The 25,574-nt window shown below is 37.0% G+C and overlaps 1 long non-coding RNA gene across 1 annotated transcript in view; it reads left to right on the forward strand.

The window, feature by feature from the left end:
* LOC150049998 (uncharacterized) overlaps positions 1–25,574 on the forward strand; it is a 53,719-nt gene that overhangs the window by 6,091 nt on the left and 22,054 nt on the right. Inside the window, exon 3 of the long non-coding RNA XR_016538556.1 lies at positions 13,788–13,917. This is a non-coding gene — a long non-coding RNA (uncharacterized LOC150049998). The remainder of the gene's footprint in view (positions 1–13,787; positions 13,918–25,574) is intronic.

Here is a 25,574-nt window from a genome sequence, read left to right on the forward strand (position 1 = left end):
CCATGGCCCGCCAGAGAGAAGCTTTGGATTCCCAAGGGGATCCTTAGCAACATGGGAAGGAGGGGGAAATTTGGGTTGTCTGGAGGCACAGGGAGATGTCAGGGTTCCTCTCATCTTTTGGTAGAAGCGAGGGATGCTAATATTCTGACGTGGACAGGACAGTCCAAGAACATACCCACAGTGCTGTGGAGGGAGAATCAAGAGGTATCAGAGATGAATGACGAACCAGATATGTTCATCACAGTGCAATTTGTAATAGCTGAGTAGTCCAAGACTCAATAAATTACAGTGTATCTATTTATCAGAGCTCTGTGGCTACTAGCATGACGTTTTTTCAAAAGAATAACCATATGAAAAAAATTCACACTTCCTATTTACATGTGCAAAAGCAATATTCGCCAAAACATTCATATTCACAAGTCCTAAAAGTAATCTGGTTAGCAGGGTTGTTGTGTTAGCAAAGTATTTATATGTTTATGTATGCACATGGGAAATACTTTGAAAGACATCAGCCAAAGTATTAATTACTATTTGTTGCTGAAGTATAGTAGAGAGTCCATAGAAAATATTTTATGACAGAATCATTATAAATAGCCACACATACCACTGTAAGAAGGAAACACTCATAAGTAATATAATCTATTATCTCAAAGTCCTTATGAATTCCGTAAGCCAAAGATTTGATACCCATCTTTTCAGAATGTGTCACTGGCAGCATTTTATTTCATTTTATTTTCTGACATCAAGTTCTTTAATAATAGAAAAGAAAAGCACCAGGTGTTTCTCACCAGGTGCCTTTGCAATGGCAGCAGAGTTCACTGGTATATTTTTTTCAGAGCCAAAATAGCACCTACTATTCACATGCCCTATCTTTAAAGCCTTCATTGTTTCACTATGATTCAAAAGTGAAGTTACTCACTCCCGCCCACACAGCAAGAACAATACAATCACGACACTGAACTGAATAAATGCTTGAAACTTCATAAATACTAAGTATCTCATCTCAGAATGTCTTATGAGTAGAAATCATTATGATGCTGTCTGCCATATAATTTATCTTTATCTTTATCATCATCATCATCATCATCATCATCATCATCATCATCATCATCATCATCGTTTGGGTTTTTGTTCTGGTACTGGTGATGGAACTCCATCACCTGAGCCACACCACCAGTCCAACATTTTGCTGGTTAATTGGAAATGAAGAATTTTCTGTTTGGACTCGCTTCAAACTGATCCTCCAGGTCTCAGCATAGTGAGCAGGTAGCATTTCATATGTCAGCCACTGGTGTCTTGCTCAGAAGTCTTACTTTATTAGAACACAGTCTAACAAATTACCCTTTATTTTACTGACCAGTACCTCATTGTGACCTGGAAAAAAAATACAACTAACATGGCAGCAAACCTTCAAAAATACCATGAGATTTATATCGGCCAAAAAAACTGCTAAGAAAAAGTTTATTCCCCAATACAGATGAAAAATTTGACCTACAGTAGCAAGAAAAACAACAAAAAAGAAAGAGCTGGACAAACACAAAATGGAGAAAGAAGATAAGAATTGTGATTTCTTTCAAAATTGTAATCATTAAATAAAATAAAATTTGCTTATTTTCATCTTCAAGGAATCCAAATGGTTTACATTATATCTAGCATACAGACTATTACTAAATAATAACAGTTAACAATATCACAAAGTATAAAGGTTTTCAGAAACATAAAAATGTTAGAAGGTATTTCAGATACTTCTTTGATTCGAATTAGAGAAGATATGTCTAATTATGACATGATATCAAAAGGAATGCTGTATAAACTAAGTAAGCAAAGATATTTGCCAGTAATATTAAAAGTAATTCCTGAATGTTTCTCAAGTATGTGAAATACTGAGAAAATCAATGCCTAGCATGACAGTGCCACTTGTCAAAACAGTCTGTTAATTATCTTTATCATGCTCTTGGCAAAATAGGATACTGTTGGATAAATAACATCTTCACATAATTTAAATCCATGCTATGTTTTATTAATTTAGATCCTCCGTTTACCCCAAGAGGGGGTGGAGATGATTGGCTACATCTTCTGTTGCAAATATACACAAAGCCTTATTTGCAATGGAACAAAAACACAAATTTAGAATTGGATTGACGAATGTCCAAAACCCAACTCTACTACTTCAGTGCCTGTCTTTGCACAAATTATATCATACTACTGACCTACCGTGTCTCTATACATTAAAAATAAACAGTGCCAATAATCAGATCCCTCATAGGGTCCAGTAAGAAAAACAATGAGATGTTATTTGTGAAGTTCTGGCAACACAGTAGGGATTTGATTGCTGTGAATTTTTTTTATCTCCTTCCCATTTTTACCTTTCTGTCCTTGCTTTCATACCTAGATCTTCACAAGGCAAGTTGATCTGGAGGGAAAACAGAAAGAAGGAAGAAATAAAGGGGGGGAGAAGGGAAGGAGGAATAGAGGGAAGGAATGGAGGGAGGGAGAGAAGAAGACAAAGAGGAATTCACCTTACCAGAGGCTTACACCTGTAATCCTAGCTACTCAGGAGATTGAGATCTGAAGATGGAGGTTGGAAGCTAGCATGGGACAGGAAAGTCTGTGAGACTCTTTAACCACCAAAATTCAGACGTGGAGCTGTGGCTCAAGGGGTAGAACTACAAGGAACAGAGCTAGGTCCCTAAGTTTAAATCCTAGTGCCAGCACCAAAACAAAGAAACTCACCTTAAATTCAAAGAATGTTCTAGGGAAAAGGAACTGTAAACAGCAACAGGCTCAAATCCCCTGATTATACAGATTGTGAAACAGACCACATCAGGATCATGCTATAGAAACATGCATGCGCAGGGACCATTTCCTCTTATCCTCCAGAAATGACTAAAACTAGAGGCCATTGGGGAAAAAAAACCTTCAACTTCCAGGGCTCAAAGGGCTGATTGTTCCATGGCCACAAAGTTCCCTTTTACCCAGTTTATACAAGATGTGGTAGGTGGTAAACTAGAAGTTAAAAAATATAAGCAACATTTCTTTTCTGGACTGTCCTATGTCCTTGTGAGAATTGCTTGTTCATGCAATTCTCAGAGAACACCCCTGGACACAGCACAAGGGCTCCACCTTCAACCTCAGAATGAAGAGGAACTTTTCAAAAATGCTATCTGAATCTTTAAAAAGCAGATCAGAAATGCAGTCTCTTCTTACAAAACGTGAACCATATAACATTTCACTTTGCAAGCTTTCATCCCAAGAATTTTATTCTCCACTGGTGAAATCACACAGGTAAAATTTTAAAATAGGGTTTTAAAAAAACTATTGCATTTCCTTTTAAGTTCTTCATCATTCATGCTGCTGTGTCATTTTCTTTATAGTTGCAACAGAAGCTGATGAGCTCTTCCATTCTAATTCTCCTAGAGCTTCACTCCAGTGGACTTAGGGTTTTGCAACAAAGAAAAAGGTTAATCTTTGCTCAGTAGATCTATTCATAAATTATTCTTTATATTCCAATAAATACTTGGCAGTTTGGGGAAGAGAAACTTCAATCATGACAAAAGAAAATAAAATTCAGTGCTATTCAGAGCCATTACTTAGACTTTGAAGATTAGTTTTTACCAATCACATTGGTGAGTGATATAGTTTATATTAAAAACCACATAAAATATTCTCTTAATTCACAGAGTAAAACTCCCAAATATAGGTTAACTCCTAAAGAAGGTGATATCGTGACATCACAGAATGGAAGGCCATCTTTCTTCTATCATCTACTTATAGATGTTGGTATGTGCACCCTGTTTTTTCTTTCTGGCTCTACCACATTCTCAGATGTCTAAGTCTTGATAAAAAGTAGTCACAGATACTCAAAGGAAAGGGACTATCTAGCTAAGGAAAGCTAGAAAAAATTATATCCAGAGCTCTTACCTTTCCTTTATTCTGATTACAAACCTGAACTCAGAAATGTAAGTTTGGTGAGTCCCAAAAATGTTGGAAAGGGTTGATTACCCCCATCGGAGCAAGGATTAAAAGCAAGTCCTATTTTCGTTGTATTTTTTTATTCAGCACCCAAACTTTTCAATGTGTCTTGCTCATTTATAATCTCCTATATTTGAAATTTAAAGAGCAGTTGTTAAAAGCTTAGTTCCATGGTAGGTGTTCTTAAAATGTATTCTATCCTCTATAATGATGTGGTGGCTTAGTTATTCTATTATGGCGTGTTTATCATTGAGAAAACAGAGTGTAAAGAAATTAAATAAGCCCAGAGTTGAGTCAGTGGACCAGAAAACCTGAACTCTCAATCCCTCTGCTGTATACCACAACCCTCCCTATAATCCATATGCAAATGAGTACCCAATTCAATTCAACAAATGTTTCAGAGCAATTTATATTTAGCAAGACATTGTACTTTATGAGAATGAAGCATAGAAATATTAGAGGACTTGCCTGAAATCTCAGAACACTTTCGCAAATGTCCATACTAGAACTCAAGTACTAAACATTGGGCCTGAAGAGCAAGCAACAAGACAAGTTGAAAGAGAACAAGCTCTGGAAATGAGACACATTGGTCCTCAGAATCCAGGCCCATCACATCCAATGTATGACATAGGTCTAAAGTGAACCTTACTTATTTTACATCCCCACCAATTAACTAAATTAAATATTAGGTACTGCTCTGCAATTTTATAGAACTTTTTACTTTGTTTAACACATTCTAGTCTTCTTCGCTGCAAATGAAGTAGATACTCCTCTTAAAAACAATGTGAACACAGTAGTGGTTCTTGCCTGTAAAACAAGGTTTTGAAAGGTGAGACGGGAGGATCATGAATTCAAGGGTCACCCTGGAATACATTTTGAAATCCTCTCTAAAAACCACAAAGGAAAGAAAAAGAAAATATGGTTTCAGAAATATAAAAGCCACATATAGTTTTTCAGATAAAATAAAGGACTCTCAACTAAATTGGAATTTCAGAACCAAATTTTCAGTTCAAGGATGTCTTGAATATTGCATGTTTATCTAAAATTAAAATTTTACTGGGCAGTTCATATATGTTTGCTAAATATGGCAACCTAAAAATGGCTGTGCTTGAAATAACTAAGAATTTCTTGGAATATCATTCAAAACAGAACAAAAATTTCTTCCTCCTAGAAATTAAAATATCTTAAGATGTCAATAACAAAAAAAACCCATAAGGAAAAGAAAGGAAGGACTTTGAAACTAATTTCCCTTGGGATACATAGCCACTGTAATTATCAGAAGCATTTGGAAATGACCCATATATTGCTTAGAAATTTTGATCAATAATACTTCTAATCTTTTGCCCATTCTCCTCAAGATTTAATTTTTGGAATCCTATTTATTCAAAAGATGTTAGACATTGTCATTTTATTGGTTTATTTTCACCTGTGAACTTTGACCCATAATGGAGACTTTTGTTTTGTATGGTCTGCTCTCCTCCCTTGGCCTACAAAGGAGACCCTTTGGACTGGACATGGAGATCAGAACAGATGCTCCAGTGCACAATATCCAGACTCGGAGCACAGATTTATTTCCTCCAAGTCAGTTTTGCTCAGTGAAGTTTCCCCAGACTCTCAACCACTGCCAAGGTTAATGTAGGCCCTGACTCTGCCTGCTGATTCATATTAATTAAGACAATCAATGATCTTGTTTCATACAGTGTCTGTTTTTAATATAACCTATTTGATGAGGCTGTATTAATTTAGGAGAAATATGCACTGGCATTCTGGCATGCACTTTTCCTAATTATCTCACAGCTCTCATTCCGCAGTGAAATTAGACTGTGGTTATCACGGTTAATGGAAGCCCATAGCTCTTAGCTAAGTGATCTCCTCCAGTGGAAAGTCATCGTTTCTTGCTCCTGGCTACATAAACATGATTGTGCTATCTAAGCAATCCCCTGTGGCTGTGGATGTGAATGTTTAAACAAAATATTCTGCTTTAGAGCTACAGGGTGGCACCTCATTTCTATAAGTAGGAGGATAACAAGATTGGAATGGGAGGACTGTGAAAGGAAAAGTTACCCAATAACAGAAGTGAGACAAGGAGAAGCAGTTTTCAAGGGTGTGCAGGAAATAGGAAGCCTGACCTGGCAGTTATGTGTTCAGGTTCAAAAGAAATCCTTTATATGTTCCCTTATGCTTCTCTTGAGTTCTACATCACCTATCTCGCACTGCCCATTTTTCTTTTAAGAACTCAGTAGAATCTTGGTCCAAATGAGGACTTACTCTTCTGTGTGCCTGTCCACTCTTTTCAATCATTCACTTACTAAGTGCCTACATCCCTCACTAGAAAGAAACCAGTCACTTCCTGCATGAAACATGAATCCATGAGGCAGGCAGCTCCACAAGTTAATTTAAGTCAATCATTACAAATTGTAAATACACTAAGAATTTTTAATGGATTGATTTGATACAAAATGATCTGGCAAAACAATTTTTGAAAGAGGGACAACATCTGGGCTGAAACTGTTGTGATTACAAACATTCAGTTATCGGGAGAACCAAGAAAAGAAAATGAGCCCGTGAAGGAATAGTACTCATGAAATCCTGAAGCAGGACCCTTTCTTATTCTAGAAACCAAGCCAAGGCTAGAGTATGAGGAGTCATGCAGAGAATACAAGAGAGACTGATTATAAGCTTCCACCAAAGGGGCCTTTTGCCTTCCCATGTTCCTTCTACCAGTGGACCCTGAAAAGGGGTTGACAGCACATCATTCCCCTGGCCTACTGGGCAAATATGTAACTTAAAAGGAAGTAATGACACAGTGCTCATCTTGTATTACTGACTATGCCAGTGAGGATGCCTGGATCAAATAGAAATGTTAGAAAGTTGAGCCAACTGTAGTTGCATTTATTTAAATGGACTATGAATTCCAGTTTTATCTGTGAAAACAGGAAGCCAGTCCATTTCTGAAAGACTTGTTATTTACAGTAGGCAGTGTTTGGTAAGCTATTTTCACCAACAAGACACTGCTTATATATTTCCACTTCTTTAAGGCTTACATTCAGAGTAGATTTATTTGTTTTCATTCTAAAGATAAAAGACTCAGGAACAGATATAGCAATGAACTAAAATTGGGAGTATTAGTGTTTGAACCCAAGGCAATCAAGTCCAGAATACATATCCTTAATCATGATTACTAGCAGCCAAAATTCATCTTGGGAAGCTAATCAAACCATTAAGGTGCATCAGTATTTAATGCACTGAGATGGCAGCAAGATATTTGACATGTCAAAGAGTATACTTGCCCTGAATGTGCATTAGGTAGAAGATATGAAATATATCTTTAATGAATTTGCATATCTCTGCTTTCTTAGTTATAAGAAAAGATTATCTAGTCACACTTCAAATGGTTCCACTGTTGCTATAGAAACTGCTTTCCTTTAAGTTTTTGAGGTGACTGTCAGCTTGTAAAACACTCAGTGCTAGCAGCAACACAGCACTAATGGATGCCTTTAGGAAATTCTAATTTCCCCCAATGTTCTCCATCCTCTAACTTTTTTTCCCCAAATCAACGTACATACGGAACCTAATGAGAATCAGTGTACTTGCTAGGCAAACATAGTTGTAAATCAAACTGTGGGTCTCAGGCCAGGGCATAACCCTGGGAAGACCTAACAAGATCCTTCTGTAAATGACCTATTTCCCCTGAAGTTTCTGGGTCTCTGACAAAGGCAATGAAGGAGAAAGAAATAGGAGAAAGAAGAGGAGAAGGAGGAAGGGAGGGAGGAAGAAGAAAAGGAAAAGGAGAGGCTTCAGCGTGGAGGAGGAGGAGGAGGAGGAGGAAGAGGAAATGAAGAAAAAGAAGAAGAAGAAATTTACCCACCTTTATTCAGCAGTGTTAAGAGCCTATTCGCTACCTTCTCTTTCTTCTGTCTTCAATCCTCCACTTCCAGCACACAGGGGGACTTTACCTCTCTCCTCACATTTCTATTCCAGATCCAGAACACTATTTCTTCCGCCCCTTTTTGCTTTTCCTGCCACCTCATTTTTAATATAAGCATTGATGATTTTAATTCCTAGTGTATCCTACACATGCCCAATCTCTTACTTTTCTATTCTTATTATTGTTTCTGATTTTTATTTACCATACTTAAATGTATAGTTTGTCTTTGAAGTATTGTTATTGTAACCATGGTCTTCTCTCTTCTGAGTGGTAGTGAGGAAATGGAGATTTGTGTGTGGCATATAAACAACGGGCTTGATTTTGTAAGGGTAGTATTTTGTGTTCTCATATAAGATCTGAGATTAGAGAAGACATAGAAAGGGAAAGGGGAGTTAAGAAAGAGGTTGATACATAAAGTGGCAACTCCTTTTTTGTACACCTACTTAAAGATAGTTTTTAAAAAAAACACAAAAATTAACTAGATCTAAAATACTTGGGCATAAGAAATTATACAGGTCTCTAGGCATTCACATATAGTGAAACCAAAGGAGGAGACAGGAGAAGAACAGAAAGGCACACTGCCTATGTGCATCTGATCATCCAAAATACTATATATCCACATGAATTCCAGGAAATGAAAGTGAGTGTTTTTTTTTCTTTTTAGTTTCTCTTGTCTTTCCATTTTGTTCTGTCTGTTTATCTGTCTGTGGGAGTTTAAAGGGAGGCACAGAAATGGAGAGACAAAGGATAAACAAATGCAGCAGTGGGGCCCACTGGACACTATGCTGAAAATTGTTGAATACAAGTTGTGTACAACTTGTGAGTGGGGGAATGGGAGGGAAAGCCTGAGAGAGAGCAAGGGAAGAGGTGACATTACCCAAAAAAGAAGTGTACTTTTTACCGAACTGTAGCCCGTCTGTACATCCCCTTCACTATAATTTTTAAAATTACAATTACTTTTAAAAGGGAGTTGACATGATATGAACATTCAGAATGTCACAGCAGAACCCATTGCTTTGTACATTAATGTGTATCAATAAGAAAATGCCAAAAGGGTAAGCTCATGATAACTAAATGAAACTATTCTTTCTGGAGAAAGAAGCTAATAGGAGAAAAGTGAACTTAAACATTATATGCAGGAGGAAATAAAAAGGTATTTTCAAACTTATGGTAAGAAATAATACTTTGAAACTTTTTTTCACTGCTAACAGAATTCTGAAAGGCCATGGGGAAATTAAAACATCATCCACATTTTCCTGGGGGGGGGAATCTTTTATCCAGACAGAATACTGCAAATGCAAAAATTTTAATTGCATTGTCATCATATCTAACCGAGGAAGGTGTTCCTTTCTAAATTTTTTTGTCTAAAGCATCCTCTCAGAACATTTTTGAGGAGAAAAAACTGCATATTTGTTTATTTGAAATTGGATAGGAAAGGGGGGAAAACAAGATGAGAGTGGGGGTGGAGGAGGGAAATGGGGACCAAGACATGAGAAAGGGTATCAATGTATGTGAAGTAATGCACCTCCCATCTGGCAAATGTAATGTAACCCTTCTATTAATTACATTAAAAATTATATGCAAAAAAAGATGTCTAGGAGAAATCCTTTGACAACCTGAGTTAATATAATGGAATGCTATTGGAAAGTGAATATATAGATGTAGTTATACATATATATATATATATATACACACACACACACAGCTGTGACATTGCCATTCATAAGCAAATGATAATTTAGCTTTGTCTTCAAGTGAGATTGAATATAAACTGACTTTCAAGTTCAAAAAGCCATCGTTAATCTTCATACATAAGGACATATAATGTGAAGCCAATTGAAAGGACCTCCAGGATAGTGAAACAAAAGCCATATAATGAATGATTGTTGTCCTTAATGTACTATGTTGTCTCTCATCTCCTTTGCTGTCCCTTGGTTATCTCACATTGGTATAGTATCTCACTTTGTTATCTGATATATTGAATTTATTTGTATTTGGATATTTGAAATTTAATAGGGAAGGGGGGAAAACCAAACGGGTGGGGGGTGTGGGGGGGGAGGGAAATGGGTACCAAGACATGTGAAAGGGTATCAATGTATGTGAATTAATGCACCTTCTATCTGGCAAATATCGTGTAACCCTTTTACTAATTACAATAAAAAATAAAATAAAAAAAAAACACAGACCTAGCTCCCTTCGTTACCTGTCCCTTGGTTATCTCACATTGGTATAGTATCTCACTTTGTTATCTGATATATTGAATTTATTTGTATTTGGATATTTGAAATTTGATAGGCAAGGGGGGAAAACCAAGACGGGTGGGGGGTGTGGGGGGGAGGGAAATGGGTACCAAGACATGTGAAAGGGTATAATGTATGTGAATTAATGCAACTTCTATCTGGCAAATATCATGTAACCCTTTTACCAATTACAATAAAAAATAAAATAAAAAAAAACAAGGTGGTAAGTTTGCAGTAAGGAGGGAAAGAAGGAAGTTAAAGTGTACAGTAGAGACAAGAAAGGCTACCACAACCACTTAGGTAAGAGTTCTGACCAGCCATTTCAACTGTCTCCAACTTACTACTCTAGAAGGATCTTCTTCTCGCTAGGGTACGGTGATCAGCGTTTGGAGTTCTTTACTTTCCCCTTCTCTGACCTGTGGCCTTAGGAATTGAATCCATTTCAAGTAGTGCCTATGTACTGATGTGATCCCCAGTGTTCATCTTGAGTACTGCCTGTGCTCTTTTGATATGGACATGTGGGCCATCTAATGCACCACTGCTAATACAGGACCCTTGAACATGTGCCCCACGTCAGCCATCCCAGCCAGTCAGAATCAATGGCAGCACCACCTACTTACTTCTGTTTTCCCCAACAACATTCTAGTCAAAACAACTCTTCCCTGTCACTCCCAAAGGTCTTCCACAGGCACGTTTGTTCCCTAGCATTCATTCCCCACACTGTCAGACACAGGCATTTCCTTTTCTTTTGAAGAACAGCAACTTGCCACATCACAATTCTGAGGAAACATTTACTATGGTTTACCTCTGCTCCTAGAACCAACTCTTACTGTAGTCAAAAGTCCCTGCATCATCTGTTCCCTCCCAATGACCACTTTTCCTCCTCCTCCTCCTCTATTCAAAATATACCAGTGCCTTGAGCATGGGAAGTCCCATTGGAACGGAGCCCATGAAGTCATTCTCTTTTCACTCTTAGGGAAAGGATTTTAAATAAAATTCAAAGTTTCTCTTGGATGCTATATCATAATCTCTGGTTTGGTTCTTTGTACACTGTCCCTCTTTCTGTCCTTGGAGTCAGTCCTTCAAACACCCTTGTCATTGCAAATTCCTCTCCTTATCTGGAAATTATGTTCCCATCTCCACACAGGATCCACTGCTTTTCCCTATACAGGACTGACAGTGATCCACAATTAAATATTCCAGGATGCGTTCTGATTTGATTACTCATTCTAGTAAAAGGCCACATGGGGCTTCAACAAAACACTGCACAGTGGGAGAAGGGTTTGGCAATTCAAATCAAGATGATCCTGAAGACTTTGCATATATTTGTTTCCTCCATTAGTCTGCTCTCTGAACATACAATATTTACTGCCTCCATTGGTCTGCTCTCTATACATATATTTACTGCCCCTGTAGTATATCAGGCATCATATACATTTTGAAGGGTGACTATCAGCAAATGTAGGTGAAAAGTACACCTTACTCCTGCAACCACTCATGATACTCATATGTCCAAATACACTTCAAATGAAAACCAGTATCTGCTCTAATGCAAATTGATCTGCAAACCTTCCTTGGTTCATAGTACACATAACATATTACATTTTAATGTAGATCTGTTTCATTATCTCTGTACATGCTCTTTTCCACATTAAATTAGGTCTTATCCTTCTGTATCACAAGAGTAGACTATAGCACAGTATCAGCAACACAAATATTTGCCTCACATTACCAACTCAAAAGACACAAAATGACTGGGAAAAAAAACCTTCAAAATATCTCTGTTTTTTCCATTTACCTTCATCCAAATTCCCCTCCATCCCCCCATTTCCTCATGACCGCTTTCAATTGTTAAAAGGAGCACATCATGGAGGGAGGAGGATGGATTTTTCTTCTACTCTATAAATACATACTTCGTAGACATATGTATACAAATATACATATTGCATAAGCAAATTTAATGTATCTTAAAATATAATTTATAAGAGGACAACACTTTTCCAAATGCAACTCAGCAATATGAATTTTTAAAATAGGGTTGTTTCACAGTCATTGGGTGACTGAAAGGTGACTTTCACCCGCAACTACATTAGTTAGTCAGCAATTCAATTTTGTCAGATCTGTAAGAGGGGGTAATAGCTGCAAATTGTCCTGACAGATGCTACCAGCTGCTTCTGTAAAGCAACAGTTATACAACTTGCTCTCTCTCAGTTTGAAGCAGAAAGAAAAAAAATTTTCTTTAACAGTTATTTTCCATTTTCAAGTTTGGAATTAAAAGTCTGAAACTGCCTCTGTGCACAGTACACAAAAGCCAGTTCACAAAAGCTACTCTGATACATAATTTTAACTGCTGACTCATTTTTTCACAATTTGACCACATTTTAATGTTTCCATGAAATTTTACACTACATCTGAAATAATACCGCATTTTTTTCAAGAACTGTTCAGATCCTTCACTTCATGAAGCCTAAAAACCATGGTGAGTGGTGTGTTCAGTGTATAATGCAGGGAGTACTTGCCACAGGTCCAAGCAGGAGAAACTGAAGTTCCAGGAAATCAGAATGTGACTACTACAAAATAAGTGTCTTGATTCCTGTTCCTTCATTCAACAACAGTAACATTCCACTCCACATGAGAAAACCATTCATATCAGGAAATCATTCTACCTTTAATTCATGCTATTTATTCAAACTCAACAACACCACCTGTGATTTTCATGGTCTCCAGAGTGTCATGCATATGCTCTGTTCTTATAACTCAGTCTTACTCCCAAGGCATGGCGCACTGACTATCTTCTCCTGGGAGGACTTCCTCGAAATTCTTCAGCAGCCCATTCTCCAGCTCAGAATCATTTTTAATATATTTTTATTGTACTTAATAGAAGGGTTACATTATATTCACCAGATAGAAGATGCTTTACTTCATAAACATTGATACCCTTTCTCATGTCTTGGTCCCCATTTCCCTCCCCCGACCCTCATCTTGTTTTCCCCCCTTCCCTATCCAATTTCAAATAACCAAATAAACATATATACAATATATCAGATAACAAGGTAAAATACTGTAACAATTCGAGGTAACCAAGGGACAGCAAAAGAGATGAGAGATAACATAGTACATTAAGGACAACAATCACTCATTATATGGCTGTTGTTTCTATATCCTGGAGGACCTTTCATTTAGCATCATACTATATGGCCTTATGTATCTAGGTTTTGTTCTATTGGAAATCTCTGCTAGGAGAGCCTAAGGTTTCTACTGATTATGACAAATGAGGGAAACCATTGAGCCTATGTTCCTTTGAGTCTGGCTTACTTCACTTAAAATGATTTTATTCTAAGTCTTTCCATCTCCTTACAAATGGGGCGATGTCGTTCTTTCTGACAGCAGCATAGAATTCCATTGTGTATAAATACCACATCTTGTTGATCCACTCATTAACTGCGGGGCATCTGGGTTGGTTCCATATCTTTGCTATGGTAAATAGTGCTGCAATGAACGTCATTGTGATAGTGGATGTGGTATGTCCTTGTTTCTGGACAACAGGGTAAATGCCAACTAGTGGAATTGCTGGGTCATAGGGGAGCTCTAGGTTAAGTCTTTTGAGGAGCCACCTGTCAGGAAGGCTCTTTTCCTTTGTTTTGCAGAAACTGTTCTGTATTCAAACAGAACCCTACCTGTATTAATCACTTCTGGAAAGGATTGTACTGCACCACCTAGCAAAAACCCTGAGAAACTTCAGCTTCCTGAACAACTAGCTGCAAAAAACTATGAAACGTAAGTAATACATTCCTTCAGCATTTGAAATGCTCATCAACTCCAGCCTTCACTCACTCTATTCATGAACAATATTCTTATGCCATCTGGTCCCTTACCTCTTGGAAAGTTAATAACCTTTGCTTCCTCTCTTACCACTTGGACACTTGGTGATTTCTTTCACATATCTTACATGCTAGCTTAAGCTCCCAGACTTAACAACAAAGAGGTTTTATTATAACAGTTCTAAACACGCATATATTTTGACCATATTTATTCTTTTTTTAATCTCTGCTCCTCTTGTTCATTTCTGGTTGCGTATCAAGGTCATGATTAAAAATGAAATTAATGTCCCCTAAGATATATTCCTCTTTGTTATGGCTGGTATCTAAAATGTTGCCCCAAAGCTATATGCTAAAGATTCGATTGCCTGCTGATATGCTTTTTACAAAGTGGTGGGATCATGAAAACTTTGTTCTCACCAAAGGATCAACCTACTCATGTGTCCATAATTTGATGAGCTATTGGGAAGGGATAAAAACTTTCCAATTTGAGCTGGGACTTAAGGTTGTTAAATGCATCCCTGAAATGTGTCCTTGTAAATGATGTTTGTTCTGCTCTCTTCTCTCTCCTATTTCTCTTCTATCTCTGCTCTCCAGTCTTCAATTCTCTTTCTCCTTCTTCCACTTCTCTCCTTTTTCTCTTCTCTCTCTCTCTCCTGCCTACTTAACGTGAATAAATGGCTTCCTCCTCCACATATTCCTGCTACCATGATGTTCTGCTTCTCCCCAAAGCAGACTGAAACTATATCCCAAAACAAATGTTGCCACCGTTAAGCTGATTTTCTTAGGTATTTTGCCATGGAGCTAGAAGGCTAGCACATTCATTTACTAGCTATTTTTTCATATATTTTTATTGTGATTAATAGAAGGGTTACATTATATTCACCAGATAGAAGATGCAATACTTCACAAACATTGATACCCTTTCTCATGTCTTGGTCCCCATTTCCCTCTCCCCACCCCTGCCCCTCATCTTGTTTTCCCTGCTTACTTATCTATCCGATTTCAAATAACTAAATAAGCATATATACACTATATCCGATAACAAGGTGAAATACTGTAACAATATAAGATAGCAGAGGGACAGCAAAAGAGATGAGAGATAACATAGTACATTAAAGACAACAATCACTCATTATATGGCTTGTGTTTCTATATCCTGGAGGTCCTTTCATGTAGTGTCATACTATGTGACCTTGTGTATCTAGGTTTTGCTCTATTGGAAATCTCTGCTAGGAGAGCCCAAGGTATCTACTGATTATGACAAATGAGGGAAACCATTGAGCCTATGTTCCTTTGAGTCTGGCTTACTTCACTTAATATGATTTTTCTAAGTCTTTCCATATCCTTACAGATGGGGCAATGTCAGTCTTTCTGACAGCAGCCTAGAATTCCATTGTGTATAAATTCCACATCTTGTGGATCCACTCATCAACTGAGGGGCATCTGGGTTGCTTCCATATCTTTGCTATAGTAAATAGTGCTATCTAGATATTTTCTTTACCACTGTTTGCAATACTTCATTGATATTATCTCAGAGGCACACTCTGACTCAACTTTCAGATCTTAATGATTCTTTTATTTCTTTACACAAATAAAATTTTCCATTGTCATTCAACTCTTCTACTCAGTAATCTTCAGTAGCTCTCTATTTCATCCAATAATAGGCCAAAATTTCTCCTGAACCAGGAAACAGAAACTTAAGTCTCTGAGCTAGCTAATTAAACTTCTAAATTTCAAAATCACCATCTATGCATATGTGTGGACATTTATATAGTAATATTCAAATGGTAAAAGATTCTTTATAATCTTTTCTATTCACCTAATGAATTATTCCCATCATCATATACTCTTCTACTCCTTGGTTATGATTCCCACTGTGATATCATTAACAATTCGTTATGGATCCCATTTCTTCTAAGTTTCTCTTCTTTCTACTTAGGATGGTTTTCTCACACCAGTAACCTTATGTTTGACCTAATTTTGAAACGATTTTCTGACCCTGTTCGAGAGCTCAGACATCAAAAAGATATTCACCATCTTTCTAGAAACTGGCTTTGGTTTAACCCTAAAATGAGTAAATAGGTGTTCTTCATGAACTGCACTCAAAGCTTACTTGCTACTTAAAGCAAGACCTCAAAAAACATCACAACTCATAAAATCAATAATATCACAGAGTTCTTTTGTAAAGAACTTCAAGCATTTACATATATGCAATGAAACTGATGTGCAGTCAAAATGACAGAAACAGATGGTTCTGCCATCACTTTATATGACACTTATTTCTCCAGGCAGGTGAACAGAAGGAACCAGTGGTAGAAGGTGAAAAGGGTCTTGCAATTTAGAACCCACTGAAGTATAAAATGCCACCAAACTTGTCTCAAATTAAAACACATTTTAGTTTCTTCATTTGAAATCCTATACTGGGTAAGATTAAAAATCTCATAACTACCCAGATTTAAACTCTGAGCTTCTGATCATCCGAGGCCTGAAAATACTGGTTTGTGATGAACAGGTCTTAGGGAAACAGAAGGGGCATTTCAAATTCAAGATAAAACTATATCCATTGAGAATCTATATAACTGTCCAAACAAGAGTTTTCAAGATAAAATATCCAATTTATTTTAAAGTAAGATGTTTTAAATGTTCATATTCACCAAGTTTCACCAACTTACATATTCCTTTATTTAACAGTGATTTATTGATAAGAAATAATACAGTATAATGAACAGAGCACAATATCTGGTATTGTATACCTTGGGTTTCCTTTCCTACCTCCCCTACTTGTTGATTCTGTAGAACTATAGTCCTGGAATAGAAGCCTGGCTTTATAAGATTCACTTTTCTCTACTGTCATGAAGCAGAATGTAGCATGTAAGTCCAGACAGTATTTGGCATTTTCTGAGCAACTAAGTATAAACTCACCTCCTTCACTCACGTTCCTTCTCCTGCCATGCCCTATTATGCACATGTTGAGCACAGTTCAACTCCAAAGTTCAGAGTGTGAAAAAGTTCAAACTTTATACTTAATGCTATGAATATTATCTCTCAGCCCAGAAAGCAGAATCACAATTCTGCCATTCTTTGGTGTCACTACTTTTCATCATTCACACTGCAGCTTAAATTTTGCACCCAAGAAAAGTCAAAACTTCCTGCCTACTAGCACATGGTGAATATTAATCCTTTGCGTCCATTCTTTCTTTCACAGTGTGTATCAATACTCCACTACCTAAATATAAGTCTGTGTGTGTGTGTGTGTGTGTGTGTGTGTGTGTGTGTGTGTGTGTCTAAGAGGCCTGGAAACACATTTTTCTTGGTATCTCTATCTGGCAATTCTCCTTGGAGCTTCCTCACTCATTTCTGTGTCCATCTTTATATGGTTCTCTTCCCTCAGGATTCCTATGTCCAACTGTCCTTCTCCCTTCTCTAAAAAGATATCCAGTCCTTAGATTGATGGCTCACAGTCATTGGTAATCATCTCATGCTAACTGCATCTGCTATGACTGTTTCCAATAAGGTTTCAGTCACAAGTACAGGATTAACACTGGAAAGCACCAAGGAAAGCTTAGCACCCTTTTGGAGTAACCAAGGAAAAATATAAGCCAAAATGCATCTAACCATGATAGCTTTCTTTTGTCTTCTACTTTCAATATTACCCACGTGATTAGTAATAACATAACTCACTAATTTGTAATTTTCTTCTATCTATAGTTGGTTCCAGTTGGAAATGGAAGTGATGGGTTGCGCTCTGGCTTAGTGAATTAACCCTATTTTTGATCAACTTTCCATACAATCTAACTAAAAGTGCCTATATTATAGCAAATTTGATAATTAAATGATATTTTAAGAGCCTGGAGAAACTGGTAACACTAAACAGTTATCTACTGGATGGGACCCAAAAAGTGATTAATGTTACCTACCCATCATGCCCAAGTCCTGGAGTGCTAAAGCACTCCAGTTCTTGTATCTGGGTCAGACTTGATCAACGTCCAAAATAAATTAAAAATATAGAAAACATTTTTAACAATATTGTCCATTCAGCCCTTAAGAACAATTGAAGTTTGCACTGCTAATTCTGATGAAATAACAAAAAAGACCATAATGAAAATATACGCGCAGTCTAAAAGATTTGCAATAGAGCAAAATCTTGATACATAAGGACATATAATGTGAAGCTTATTGAAAGGACCTCCAGGATGGTGAAACAAAAGCCATATAATGAATGATTGTTGTCCTTAATGTACTATGTTGTCTCTCATCTCCTTTGCTGTCCCTTGGTTATCTCATATTGGTATAGTATCTCACTTTGTTATCTGATATATTGAATTTATTTGTATTTGGATATTTGAAATTTGATAGGGAAGGGGGGAAAACCAAACGGGTGGGGGGTGTGGGGGGGTAGGGAAACGGGTACCAAGACATGTGAAAGACATTTGTTTCAGAGTTCATTTGTTGGACTTATGCTAGGAAAAATCAACTAATGGCGATGCAGACAATAAAATATGAGGATTTACCTATCAAACAGCTTGAAAAACATTAAGAAACATTTTAGTAAAGTGCTTATACTTATTTTTAATCAGTCAGAATTTCATTTCAATATCAAGGCACCCTTCACAAACTTATGAAATCCCTGATGACTAAAGTACAACAAGATTCTGCAGGAAAAGGTAACACACCTAAGAGACTGTGATGAAGGGGTGGATGAGCCATGGCGTAGAAATCTAAGAGCAGAACAGCATAGATAGTCTATCAACTCCAGCTGGAGAGTGTTGTTTGCTTCTGTTTTCAGGGACAGAGTTCATGAATCATCCCATCAGTTTTTAAAACTTCAATCAGAGAAGTCAACTATTTGATGTGCAATCTTTATTTTCTTCTTTTTTTTCCCACCCAAACCATAATATAGTGCAGAAAGAATATGTGTGTGAGGGATGCAAATAATAATCGCTACACCAAGTCGTCTTGGTGTTGACAGAAAAAAAAAGAAGAATTCCAGCAGCAATGTGTGAATCACGGGGAAACCATTACTGATGTGGCCAGTTCAGGTCACTGTGTTTTCAGATTGGCGGCCCCACAGAGCCTCCACAGTTCAAGTCCCATCTGACACGCACACATGCACTCTGGATCACTCAAAATAAAAACTGCTCTCCCTACACTTGTCTGTCTCCATGAGGTCAGCATTAAATAACTATTATGTCTGGCATAAAGAGCAATGGCTGCTCTTTTTTTCAAATGCCACCAGTTCCCATTTTAAAGTAAATGCCATTTGGTCAAAAATATGTATTCGTCTTGTAATCTGATAGGACTGAGTTGCAAAGCACTTCTGATTTTGTGCTCAGAGTACTTTTGTGGGGAAATTGCCACTACCCACTCAGGCCTCTAGGGCCCCAGAGCTCAGGAATCGCTGAGCTCTGTCATTCTCGCCTACTTCTGCTGATTCCATGAGCCTTAGTGCCACCTCTGTCCATCATCATAGCATGTCTCTAATGTGTCTTAAATTTTTTCAAATGAAAATAGAATGACATACAATGATAATTTTTATAGTAACTGTAAATTTACATTATTTTATTAATAAAAATCAATTGTGCAAGCCTCATGTATTACTGTTATACTGGACCCCAGTAATTATGAATACTGTCAATCTACCTTCTATTAGTAACATTATTCTGGAATTTTAGGGTTATTTTTAACCATTTTAGAACATATTAGTTTTACAAGTTCTCATTTACATACACACATACATACATAAGACAAACCCAAGTAAACCTTGCTTCTGATGTCTCTCTCTGTCTCTCTCTCATCTCAACACAACCCCCTTTCTTAAAACATTTATCAGGAAAACACTGACTAACACACTGAATTCATAACCTAACTTTGGGGATTGAAACTTCTTCCTACAATTACTTAATAAAAACAAATATTGTTAAAACCATTATCAATGCTTTGTTTTCCTGCTAGCATATAAGTACTCTATCAAATGCTGAAGTACTTGTTTTTTGAATACATACCAAGAATATGACTAGCATTTGGCAGAGGAAGTGGATGAATATCTTAGTTTCCAGAATGCCTCTCTCTATACCCCTATGAACATTTCTAATTAGGGTTATGGCAACACTTGATAAATGTTCCAGGTTTCATACCCTGTAATCATCAGATTCTCATATGATTGGATAAAAAGATATTTGCATGATACACATGAAGCTGCCAAAATCTCTGACTGCTTAGTGCAACATCAAAGTAGATGGATGTGGTCCTGGGAAGGTAAAAGACAGAAAATTCCAAAATACTATGTCCCTCATTATAGCATCAGGTTCCGAGATTTTCCCTCAGTTCCCTCAACTTGAGAAAGTTACCAAGGGAATTGCTGATAACAGTATGACTCTTCTTTATAACTGCAGGGAACCTCAGGAGAGCAGTCATTATGTTTTCCAACTGTTTAAAAATAATTTCCTTTCTATAGCTGAATTTTTAATGTTTACTATCTGTAAAAGATGGTTTTAATGTACACGAAAGATGGAAGGCAAATTATCAGGAACTGCCCCTTCCCCTGGGAATTTCTATTTATAATGCGAAAGACATGAACATGAATGTAACTTCAATAGGAGTACATGAAGACATTAAATTTTAGGTAACAGAAGATCAATAGAAAGGTTATGCCAGACGTGAGGGAGAAAGAATCAAACCTGCTTGTGAGAACCTCAGAAGAGAACAAAGTGTAGACTTTGAAAGAGTGAACCAGAACTCACTGGGAGGATTTCAAAATGGAGGAAATCACTGAGGAGAACTTAGGCCAAGTTCTCAGGAAAGGGGAGATCATAGGCAATGACTGGAGGCCAAAAAGACTGAAGAAAGGAGTGAAAATGAAAATCAAAAAATAGGCCAATTCTACATCTGAAAAAACACTCAACTCAAATACATTATCCTCTACAATGATGCAGTAAAGAAAAAGATCATGTTAGGAAAAGAACTGTAAAATCTTTTTTGTTACCTCCCAAACTGTAAGTGAAAAGTCCAGCCTTCTTCCATTCAAATTGTTTGTCTCAGGTACTTATCACAGCAGTGACCAACTGACTGACACCTTATCTCTTTTTGTTTCTTCTCTGAGTCACTGTACTCTAGCAGTATTGACAACTTCACTGTCTTGAAATAGACCTAAAGCATTTTGAGTCTACCATTTCCTCTGCTGGGAACATTCACACTCAAAGTATTTGATATCCTTGTAACAATTCCATTCCTGACAACAGCTTGGCCTTTCATCAAATGTGACATTGTTTGCTGAAACCTCCCCTGATTCATCCTTTTAAAAATTCCCTATGCTCTCTTTTTCACCTGTTGCTCTATAACCTAGGTAACTTATTTGATTATGAACATACCTATGTCTATCTATAAATATGTATACCACATTCATCTTTTAATTTTTGTTTTCATGAGGGCAGGAATCTCCTTTTATCTGTGTCTGTTCACTTCTGAATCTCTGAAATAGTTGTTTGGCACCTGGCAGACATTCAATTACTATTTTATAACTTAAGAAACAAATAAATGGGTCAACCTGAATGAGGTTAAAATACCTCATTAAGATCATTAAGATAAAATTAAAAGTGTCAGAATACTCTATGCACATGTATGTACATGAAAAATGTGGCTTTCTGTGATTGGTTTGGGATGGCAGGGAAGGGTTTGGGATGGCAAGGAGGGAGAATAACAAAAAGGACGAGTATGCTTATGTGGACATGTCAATGTTAATGATGTCTGCAAAAAGGGACACTTTCCAGAAGAAAGTGAAGAGTAGCTGATTTGATAAATTTTTTTTGCTAAAAAGTGTGAATAAGACAGAAAACTGGATTAACAGCGCAGGAATCCTCTACAGTTGTAATCCCCCCCCTTACATGAAGGAGTCTTGTCTCCCCAGGGAGCCAGGTGGCAGGAAGCCCTTCCCACTGTGAAGACTAGTTTGCAGAATTCCATGATTTGGGGGCTTGGGAAAAAGTGAAAATATGCAGTGTTTATGCAAAAATAAAGTCTATTCAATGACTTCAAGCCAGTGTTTCCACATGAAAACACCAAGACTGAAAGAAAAATTATGAAATCCAAAGATTAAATATAAAAGTCACTTCGATAAGATTAATGCATACTATGTATAATAAGATTCTTAGCTCCCGTCCTTGCAAATTATCAGTTGCCAAAGTTAAGGTAAGTAAAGTTATTTTCTACAAGGACTGTTCCATTTTCCTTTGTTATATAGACATTCATTCTTCTCCAACTGAAAAGAATTGCACATTGTAAGTGTAGATTCATAGTTCTCTATCCCCAAAAGAGAATCAAAGTAGCTCAATGTTTCTCAGTTAGCTAAGAGACTACTATGACATGTTTCCAACAGAGCATCTCTCTGGAAAACAATACTTGTGAATTATAAATTACAGAAACAAGCAACCCCTGGTTAAAGAAAAATCAAATGGAGTAATTCAGACTCTCCCAGAGTGACAAGTGAATAGCTTGCCTTGTTGTGTAAAAGAACAAGTTTCCTGTCTCCTGGCTGTCCTCTGTCCACTAAAGAGTCAACAACATTTTATTGTTTCTCAGTACTCCATTTGGTGCATCTCAACTTGCTTTTTATATTGCCTTAGTTTATGAAAATAAATGTTGTACTTTCCTGGTGGGACCAAAAATAAATGATGGCTCATACTGTACGTGGGTTCTTGCTCATGACAATCCAGACTGCTAACAGATTGTTAATATGTTAACAGTTCTATTATAAGATGCTCAAAAATGTAATTTTAAGGCCATTTGTGGAGCTGGATTCTGCATGCCAGGGGTCATCAGGACTGACATAGCTGAGAAGCTGTATGACCTCTCCACTCAGGTGTCTGCAAAGGTGTGAAGGGTGAGATAACCCAGCAGTTTAGGGTAGCAGTTTTCAAGCTGTTCTGTTTACCCAGGGGTAGCCATTTTGAGCAGAATATTAACTAAAATAATACAGTAAGTATGATCAAGTTCCTTTTGGTACAGAGCTACTTAAAATTAAACTAAGGGTATTTCACATCCAGAATTTTCTGGCAATGACAAGGGTGAAGAAAAATTACCAAAGGCTGAACTCAAAGAAATTAGTATGTATTTTGCAGTTCCTATTCTCAAAGATATTGGCAGAAACATTTAATCATATGTGATCCAAAATATTTAGCTTTGGTGTTATTCACATGTTTTATTTATTATTTATATATGTTACTTACAAATTACAAGGTGTTCCTACACAGATTCTTGATACTGATATTATAAAGGGGAAGTCTAGCATTAGGTAGGAACCTCTGTGATATCACAAAGAAGAATATACAGAAACATACTTAGTCAGATAAACAGATAGGAGTACACTCCACACATTCATCTCGGTAAATTTTCACTGAATGAGTGGCAACATTTTGAAAGAAAATATTTAGTAGAAGGTTGTTACCTACTGTCACAATTGCTACCCTCAAACACTAGATAGTAACAGCGAAGTCCAGCTACTGATTTAGACTGACTCAGACAAATTTCATACAAGTCAATTTTCCTCAACACTTCAGTGCCATACACCACAGCAAATGTTTATACTCACAAAATTTCCATAAGTCAATGTGTACTCTTACCTTACGCTGTGTCGTTCAGTATTTTTTTACAAACTAAAGTATTATAGAGAGTATTTTCACATTGTTATTATGTGTTTTACTTTAGTATTTGTGTATATTTATCATTTATACAACTGAAATTGTAGGGGAGTGTTTTGGTTTTTCAGGTGTCCACACCCCACCTGCTCATTCTCTCCCTCATATTACTAGGCAGAGGTGATATTTCAAGTAAACATGCAGAGCTTCTGTTTGCCAAGGATATTTAAATATTTTCATGATGATAACTTTATTTGGAAGCCAATTCTTTAAAAAGCCTTTAACCAGTACTCCAGATTTCCCAGCCTAGTATGTTTTTCCAGTAATTGCATATAAACGCATAGAGACAATTGCATGCTGATGCACTCTGACTGTTACAAGGCCCTGAGCCCAACTCTGAATTCCAAAGGTAGGTTCAGCATCACCTAAAACATACATTGAGTTTAAGGGAAAAAATTCCTGAAAGAAACTAAAGAAGGCTCACTATTCCCCTAACTTACAACTAAATATACACAAAAACAATGGTAATATGCCAAGTGAGAAAACCCCAAATGAACTCAGACCCGGTGATCATAAGGCCAGTGGGATGTGTGCACTGCACTGCACTGCTGGCCACGGCCACTGGGCTACATCTCGTCCAGGTGAGGAAGAGGCTCCTTCTGATACGCTCTCCACAACTCACACGCAAGTCATTCCATACGTGAGAGCACGTCTGTTTTCTTCACAACTGTTATCTGGGAATAGAGCTATCTTCTTCCTAAAACTATTATAAAGGACTTCAAACTCCCAGAAAAAAATAGAACTATTAGTGTTTTCTGGCATTTTTACATTTGTGTTATTTAAATGTAAGAAAGAAAATGTTATTTTCTATAAGAATGCCTCCTAAATATAACAAAGCAAAAGGGCTAAAGAGACCAGGCCGAGCAGGATTCACAATCTTCCCAGGGCTAGAAGTTCAGCAATAATGTTTGCCTAGCAAGCAAATCCTAGAGCTGCCAAATAGAAAACAAGCAAAACCTTTTCCAATTGTATTCCCTCTGAAACATTTAAAACTTCTGCCCAATGACAATCCTTCCTGAAAAGGCCTTCTGAGGTCAGAGATACTTAGAACTGTGCGGAAGTATCAAGTCACATGGGAACAATGCATCGATGCAGGTCTTATTACTTGTGATTAGAGTCAGATAACTAACCTCACACTATGACTTCTAATAAACATTTCTATACTATACTATAGTATTCTTGAAAGAACTCATACTGCTTTACACAAAACATCTGCAGCTGTGAGGAGGAAAATGTCCACTGACTCACACTGGAGTTGGGGTATTTTGACATCATTTTCAAGGTAAGCAAACAGAGAGAGGTTAAATGACATTGGAAGGTCACATGTTTCCTCTTTCTGAAGGAAGATGATGGTTGCGTTGCAAATAAAGAGAACTTCAACCAGAGAGAATTAGTGGAGCAGTCACAATTTGACCTTTCACCCTCTGACTGTAGCAAGCTATTAGAATTGTGTATATATGTCATCGTTATACTATTGCATGAGAAATGAATTAACTAATTTCCATGCTGATACTCGTGCTGCTAGAAAATCATGCTTCCATTCAATTTTACATAAAAGTATACCAATGAATTTAGACTGTTCTACTAAATCTCATGTAATGTTAAGATTTTTATTATGTCAGGTAACTGAAACCATGTTCCCCATACTTCAGAATTTAACGTATCAGAAAGCATGGAGAAGATACACAAATGTGTAGCTAAGTTGACAAAACTCGGGTTCCTTCTGAATTACTGTCATGTTTTTACTGCTGTCCCTGTAAGTCAGCAGTGTCAATGAGAAGCCTACTGTGTATGAATCAATAGATAATGAGATGAGTGAAGTTTTAGGATTGGAGGCCACTAACACTAGTTCTTTGCTATAGACTTTCAATCCCAGTTACAATATAATTATACTAACCTTAATTTTCCAATGACAAATTTGAAC

The sequence above is a fragment of the Megascapheus bottae genome, chromosome 18, assembly GCF_031878675.1.
Source record: "Megascapheus bottae isolate mThoBot1 chromosome 18, mThoBot2.hap1, whole genome shotgun sequence".
Taxonomy (NCBI): Eukaryota; Metazoa; Chordata; class Mammalia; order Rodentia; family Geomyidae; genus Megascapheus; species Megascapheus bottae.